The 8,272-nt window shown below is 40.1% G+C and overlaps 1 non-coding gene across 1 annotated transcript; it reads right to left on the bottom strand.

The window, feature by feature from the left end:
- Positions 1 to 981: 981 nt before the first annotated feature.
- On the bottom strand, positions 982 to 1,088 carry LOC135149781 (small nucleolar RNA R71). Its single transcript, XR_010287996.1, has one exon. It is a non-coding gene; the product is annotated as a small nucleolar RNA R71 (small nucleolar RNA).
- Positions 1,089 to 8,272: the final 7,184 nt, after the last annotated feature.

Raw genomic sequence — 8,272 nt, 5'->3', positions numbered from 1 at the left:
GATGTGTAGCAGTATGGTGCACGTATAACGACAGTTAGCGTGTATCAGTCTCGTGTTATCTGATTAGTTATCAACCATTACAATCGAATAAGGTAGAACTCTGAATGAAGTTGTTAATGAAGCTAGAATCCCATGTTTTATTCTCATTAGTAAATCTTTATTCTCTTAGTTGATAATTCTTAGTTTCATAATTTAAATAGGATTAGTTGAGTAGAAAACCAAAACCCAATTTGATACTTGTCCAAGCATTGAATAATAATCATACATTGGTGCATAAGTGCATATTTCTGAATACACCAGTCTCTGTGGGTACGAACTTGAATTTTATTCTATATTACTTGTGACCACGTACACTTGCGTGATTTTGTGCGAACAAGTTTTTGGCGCCGCTGCCGGGGACTCGGTGTTTATTTTAGTTTATGTGCTTGTCATTAGTGGTCGTTAAAGTTCAGTGACTTGGATTCTTTTCTCACGTTTATTTCGTTTGTGTGTGTTTCAGGTACTTGAGTGACGTGTATGCGAACACGTTCTCAGGCCCGTATAGAAGCATTGGCAAAAGCAGAAACGAAAGTAAACACTACAATGGGTGATCGACCACCAGTTGCGAATGATACTAAGGCTCTTAAGGCTTTCTCTGAGCCTAAGATCAATGATATTCAGTTGAGCATTGTCAGGCCAGCAATTCAGGCCACCACTTTCGAGATCAGACCGAGCACTATTCAGATGGTACAGAACTCAGTGCAGTTTGGGGGTTCTCCGACTGAGGATCCTAATATGCATATTCGGGATTTCATTGAGATCTGCGACACTTTCAAGTTCAATGGGGTTACTGACGAGGCCATCAAATTGAGGCTATTCCCATTTTCTCTGAGGGATAAAGCTAAGGGATGGTTGCATTCTCTTCCTGCAGGATCTATTACGACATGGGAGGATCTGGCTCAAAAATTTCTTACTAAATTCTTCCCTATGGCCAAAACAGCTGCAATCAGGAATGCTATCACTCAATTCTCTCAACTGTCTGGTGAAACTTTATGTGAAGCGTGGGAACGCTACAAGGAGATGCTTCGAAAGTGCCCACATCATGGGATGCCTGATTGGATGGTTATTAATTGCTTCTATAATGGCTTAGGTCCTCAATCGAGGCCAATGCTCGATGCAGCATCAGGTGGAGCTCTATGGGCTAAGAGCTATGTTGAGGCTTATGAGTTGATTGAGATGATGGCTGCGAATGAATATCAGAATCCTAATCAGCGTCTTCATCAGGTCAAGGCAGCAGGTGTTCTAGATGTTGATGCTACTACAGCCTTGACTGCTCAAATTAAGGCTCTTACTATGAAGATAGATTCCTTAGCTAACTTGGGAGTTCAACCACCACCTAATGTTTGCGAGCTTTGTGCGGGTGCACATTATTCTGATCAGTGTGCTATATCTAGTGAATCTGCTCAGTTTGTGAGCACCTTCCAGAGGTCTCAGCAGCCAGCACCAGCCACTTATCATCCCAATAACCGGAATCATCCGAATTTCAGCTGGAGCAATAATCAGAACTACATGCCACAACAGCAGCAACAGTTTCAGCAGCAAGGATCTAGACCTTTTAACCCTTCTGGTTTTCAACAACAGTTTGCACCGAGGCAGCAATTCCATCCACCCGGATTCCAGCAACAAAATCATGGGGTGGCTGGACAGTCTTCCAATGAAAGATCGGAATTGGAAGAATTAAGACTAATGGTAAAAAGCCAATCGGTGTCAATCAAGACTTTGGAGAATCAGATTGGGCAAATTGCTAATGCGTTGATTAATAGACCACAAGGAACTCTTCCTAGTGATACTGAGGCCAATCCGGGCAGGAAGGAAGTGAAGGAACAGGTACAGGCTGTCACCTTGAGGTCCGGAAAGGTTACGAAGGATAAAGAATCAGCAACAGAGCGAAACAAGGAAGAGAGTGATCAACATGTTGAAACACCCGTACTCTCATCTGAGTCTGATAGTGGAAAAACTGTTGTTGAGGCTGACAAGAATAAAGTCAACGAGGAAGCAAGCAAGGATTCAGCCGAAAAGTCTAGCCCGAAAACTGATACTGGGGTCAAGCAAGTATATCCACCTCCACCTTTTCCGAAGAGACTTCAAAAGCATAAGCTCGACAAACAATTCGCCAAATTTCTAGAGGTTTTCAAGAAATTACAAATCAACATACCTTTTGCGGAGGCTCTAGAACAAATGCCGAGTTATGCTAAATTTATGAAAGGTATTCTATCTCGGAAACTCAAACTTGAGGAATTAGAGACTGTGGCTTTGACCGAGGAGTGCAGTGCGGTGTTACAGCAGAAATTGCCTCCGAAACTTAAAGATCCCGGAAGTTTCACAATACCATGTACTATTGGCAAGTTATCTTTCGACAAGTGTTTGTGTGACTTGGGAGCTAGTATCAATCTGATGCCGTTGTCTGTCTTCAAGAAACTTGGGCTGCCGGAGCCGAAACCTACGAACATGTCATTACAACTGGCTGATCGGTCCATCACATACCCGAGAGGTATAGTGGAAGATGTCTTGGTTAAGGTGGATAAGCTCATCTTCCCTGCGGATTTTGTCATTCTAGACTTTGAGGAGGATGAGAGGATTCCCATTATCTTGGGAAGGCCGTTCTTAGCTACAGGCCAAACTTTGATCGATGTGCAAAAGGGAGAGCTTACAATGAGAGTTCAAGATCAGAGTGTCACTTTCAAAGTGTTCAACGCAATGAAATTTCCAACTGACGAAGAAGAATGCTTTAAGGTGGAGCCAATAGAAGCTGCAGCTCATCCAGAAATTGACCAAAGGCTGAAAACTGACATCTTGGAAAGGGTTTTAACAGGTGAAGCTGAATTCGGAGGTGAAGAGGTTGCAGAGCAACTTCAGTTCTTGAATGCATCTCCATGGAAGAGGAAGGTTGATATGCCATTCGAGTCTCAAGGAGTAGTAGAGCTTGAAAATTCTCAAGAGAATCGTACTCCATTTATTGAAGAAGCTCCCGAACTCGAACTCAAACTACCTCCAGATCTCTTAAGTGATGTGCAGTTTAGAAGGTTGTCACGGCGCATAGATGACATGCATGACATTCACCGCCGTTTTGCAAAGGATTTGACTCAGGCTCTTGGGAGTGCTTTTCGAGCTATTGGTGTGGAGGTTGATTGGCCAGTGTTTGGAGATGGCATGGTATATTCACCACCTGATCCTCCACCCGAGGAGGGTGATCCTCCCGACTTCTAGGTACATTCGATCCTTTTTATCACCTTCAATGAGGACATTGAAGATTTTAAGTTTGGGGGTGGTAATCTAAGGACTAGTATATAGTATATAGTGTGTGCATATAGGTTGCATGTGGCATATAGTTTAGAATATTATCTCATATTGTTTGCATATTAGTTCATTTTCGTGTTCGTTTTTATGCTTATATGCTTGTGTTTAGTATGTGTTAGTAGTTTCATATAGTTGCGTTGCATGAATCATGAAAGTTGTCTTCCAAGTTAATTTCCTATGATGAGTCTATGTGCATAATTTCTTGGCTAGTAGTTTCGATCATATGTGATGCCGTGTTACTTGAAAACTGCTTGTGTGGAAATTGTAATTACACTTATGCTCTAGAGATAAGACTTAGACTAACTTAATTCTTGAGTCCTTGCGTTGAGTCGGGCGTAGAGTTTGGAGTATTCCCTTTTTGAAATTAGAGTTTGTAAATCTTAAGTTTGGGGGAGTTAAGGAATGAATATGCCTTTCAAAAAAAAAAAAGAAAAAAAAAAGAAAAAAAAAAAAGAAAAAAAATATCAGGTACTCCTTTGAGATCAATAGGTAGAATGCAATGCCATGTGAAAGGGACGATCCATGTACTTGTGCTGGTATTAAGTGCAAATGTATTAGAATAAGCAAATTCTTGGTGACCTTTCGCAACCTTTGATTACTGGAGAATTACTTGATTAAAAAAAAAGAGAAAGAAAAAAATAGAAAAAGCGAAGTCGAATGGCGGTCGTGACTCACTTACACTGAGAAGCGTCCCAACCTTAGACTTAGCAAGAAAAAGAAAAAAAAAATAGATAAAAAAATAGGAGAGGAATAGGAATTCTTTAATGACCCTAAGTGGTAGTTGACTCTTTAGTAAAGAAGTGTTTAAGCCTGATTCTGATTAACGGCTCATAGTGAGGACTCTGTTGAAGTTTGATAGTCTTTATTTTGTTTCGCTAGAGAGCATGTTAGCACACACGATGCACTTCACACTAGTAGTGGAAGAGGACATGGCTAATGTGTGAAAGAGATGAATGCCGAGAATGTTGCATATTTTGAGGATGCTATGTTAACAAGGATTACACTTCATGATTCGCTTAGATGTAGGCATTTAGTTGCATTCATGCATTGCATTATTAGAAATTGTGTGTGTGTCTATGCTTGAGGACAAGCATCGGTTTAAGTTTGGGGGTGTGATAAGTGGATTTTATATCCACTTGGAAGCCTTCGTTTTGACTTAAATGGATGATTTGGCCTCAAGCTTTTGATATTTTTGATATGTTTTAGTGTAATGTTGTGCAGGTTTCTTTGGAGGAGAACGAAGAGGAGATTCATAGCTTTCAGTGAAAAAAAACGGCGAAGCAATCGGATGCGCGAGTCAAAAGTTATGGACAAAGAAGTGGGCTGCTGAATTGGGGCACCCGCCCCAAATCTGGGGCACCCGCCCCAAACTGGCAGCGAAAATTAAGCCATTGGACCGTTTCTGATCCGTTGCAAGGCCCGTTCGCTGGGGAAGTTTAAGAAAGGCTTTGGGGGATTAAAAACAAAACCTAGAATCATTCCAAGGAGCACGTGACGGCTACGGAGAAGATCAAGATCGAATTTCATAGCTTTTACTTTTGTAATTCTTCGAAGTAGGCGTAACTTTGGATGCTCGTTTCGGATTTGTTTCTTAACTCTTGTTCTAGTACTTTGATATTGTTTTTCCTATTCAGTACCATGTTTACATTCGAACCCATGATGATGAGAAGTTCGATTATGAACTAATCATTATCATGGGATTTTAGCGGATTTATCGATGAATTTCAGTAGTTAAATTGCCTTGTTCATATGTGATGGTTTGATTTCCTCGTATTGGTTGTGCTTATTCGTCTTGGATGCGTAGCTAACATCTAAGATTGCTTGTTAATCTTTATTGAAGCGACAGTGAATATATTGATTTAGAACTTGCCATGCGAGCATAGGTTTCGTGTTCGATAACATGACTTGTGATGTGATTTTACCCATCTTGCATCGCCCTATGTAATCTTGATAGATAACTTGCTCTTCAACCGTTATGTTTTCAAATTCTATAGACATATAGGGTCTAAGCATAATTGGTGTCTGTTTACCTTCTATCTTAATTGTGGATGTGTAGCAGTATGGTGCACGTATAACGACAGTTAGCGTGTATCAGTCTCGTGTTATCTGATTAGTTATCAACCATTACAATCGAATAAGGTAGAACTCTGAATGAAGTTGTTAATGAAGCTAGAATCCCATGTTTTATTCTCATTAGTAAATCTTTATTCTCTTAGTTGATAATTCTTAGTTTCATAATTTAAATAGGATTAGTTGAGTAGAAAACCAAAACCCAATTTGATACTTGTCCAAGCATTGAATAATAATCATACATTGGTGCATAAGTGCATATTTCTGAATACACCAGTCTCTGTGGGTACGAACTTGAATTTTATTCTATATTACTTGTGACCACGTACACTTGCGTGATTTTGTGCGAACAAGTTTTTGGCGCCGCTGCGTTATTCTATATTCTATATTCTATATTCTCTGTGGGTACGCTTGCGTTATTCTATATTCTATCTCGGAAACTCAAACTTGAGGAATTAGAGACTGTGGCTTTGACCGAGGAGTGCAGTGCGGTGTTACAGCAGAAATTGCCTCCGAAACTTAAAGATCCCGGAAGTTTCACAATACCATGTACTATTGGCAAGTTATCTTTCGACAAGTGTTTGTGTGACTTGGGAGCTAGTATCAATCTGATGCCGTTGTCTGTCTTCAAGAAACTTGGGCTGCCGGAGCCGAAACCTACGAACATGTCATTACAACTGGCTGATCGGTCCATCACATACCCGAGAGGTATAGTGGAAGATGTCTTGGTTAAGGTGGATAAGCTCATCTTCCCTGCGGATTTTGTCATTCTAGACTTTGAGGAGGATGAGAGGATTCCCATTATCTTGGGAAGGCCGTTCTTAGCTACAGGCCAAACTTTGATCGATGTGCAAAAGGGAGAGCTTACAATGAGAGTTCAAGATCAGAGTGTCACTTTCAAAGTGTTCAACGCAATGAAATTTCCAACTGACGAAGAAGAATGCTTTAAGGTGGAGCCAATAGAAGCTGCAGCTCATCCAGAAATTGACCAAAGGCTGAAAACTGACATCTTGGAAAGGGTTTTAACAGGTGAAGCTGAATTCGGAGGTGAAGAGGTTGCAGAGCAACTTCAGTTCTTGAATGCATCTCCATGGAAGAGGAAGGTTGATATGCCATTCGAGTCTCAAGGAGTAGTAGAGCTTGAAAATTCTCAAGAGAATCGTACTCCATTTATTGAAGAAGCTCCCGAACTCGAACTCAAACTACCTCCAGATCTCTTAAGTGATGTGCAGTTTAGAAGGTTGTCACGGCGCATAGATGACATGCATGACATTCACCGCCGTTTTGCAAAGGATTTGACTCAGGCTCTTGGGAGTGCTTTTCGAGCTATTGGTGTGGAGGTTGATTGGCCAGTGTTTGGAGATGGCATGGTATATTCACCACCTGATCCTCCACCCGAGGAGGGTGATCCTCCCGACTTCTAGGTACATTCGATCCTTTTTATCACCTTCAATGAGGACATTGAAGATTTTAAGTTTGGGGGTGGTAATCTAAGGACTAGTATATAGTATATAGTGTGTGCATATAGGTTGCATGTGGCATATAGTTTAGAATATTATCTCATATTGTTTGCATATTAGTTCATTTTCGTGTTCGTTTTTATGCTTATATGCTTGTGTTTAGTATGTGTTAGTAGTTTCATATAGTTGCGTTGCATGAATCATGAAAGTTGTCTTCCAAGTTAATTTCCTATGATGAGTCTATGTGCATAATTTCTTGGCTAGTAGTTTCGATCATATGTGATGCCGTGTTACTTGAAAACTGCTTGTGTGGAAATTGTAATTACACTTATGCTCTAGAGATAAGACTTAGACTAACTTAATTCTTGAGTCCTTGCGTTGAGTCGGGCGTAGAGTTTGGAGTATTCCCTTTTTGAAATTAGAGTTTGTAAATCTTAAGTTTGGGGGAGTTAAGGAATGAATATGCCTTTCAAAAAAAAAAAAGAAAAAAAAAAGAAAAAAAAAAAAGAAAAAAAATATCAGGTACTCCTTTGAGATCAATAGGTAGAATGCAATGCCATGTGAAAGGGACGATCCATGTACTTGTGCTGGTATTAAGTGCAAATGTATTAGAATAAGCAAATTCTTGGTGACCTTTCGCAACCTTTGATTACTGGAGAATTACTTGATTAAAAAAAAAAGAGAAAGAAAAAAATAGAAAAAGCGAAGTCGAATGGCGGTCGTGACTCACTTACACTGAGAAGCGTCCCAACCTTAGACTTAGCAAGAAAAAGAAAAAAAAAATAGATAAAAAAATAGGAGAGGAATAGGAATTCTTTAATGACCCTAAGTGGTAGTTGACTCTTTAGTAAAGAAGTGTTTAAGCCTGATTCTGATTAACGGCTCATAGTGAGGACTCTGTTGAAGTTTGATAGTCTTTATTTTGTTTCGCTAGAGAGCATGTTAGCACACACGATGCACTTCACACTAGTAGTGGAAGAGGACATGGCTAATGTGTGAAAGAGATGAATGCCGAGAATGTTGCATATTTTGAGGATGCTATGTTAACAAGGATTACACTTCATGATTCGCTTAGATGTAGGCATTTAGTTGCATTCATGCATTGCATTATTAGAAATTGTGTGTGTGTCTATGCTTGAGGACAAGCATCGGTTTAAGTTTGGGGGTGTGATAAGTGGATTTTATATCCACTTGGAAGCCTTCGTTTTGACTTAAATGGATGATTTGGCCTCAAGCTTTTGATATTTTTGATATGTTTTAGTGTAATGTTGTGCAGGTTTCTTTGGAGGAGAACGAAGAGGAGATTCATAGCTTTCAGTGAAAAAAAACGGCGAAGCAATCGGATGCGCGAGTCAAAAGTTATGGACAAAGAAGTGGGCTGCTGAATTGGGGCACCCGCCCCAAAT

This window comes from Daucus carota, chromosome 9, assembly GCF_001625215.2.
Source record: "Daucus carota subsp. sativus chromosome 9, DH1 v3.0, whole genome shotgun sequence".
NCBI lineage: Eukaryota > Viridiplantae > Streptophyta > Magnoliopsida > Apiales > Apiaceae > Daucus > Daucus carota.
The sequence above is the reverse complement of the archived record's forward strand: the minus strand, read 5'-3'. Positions and strand labels throughout refer to the sequence as shown.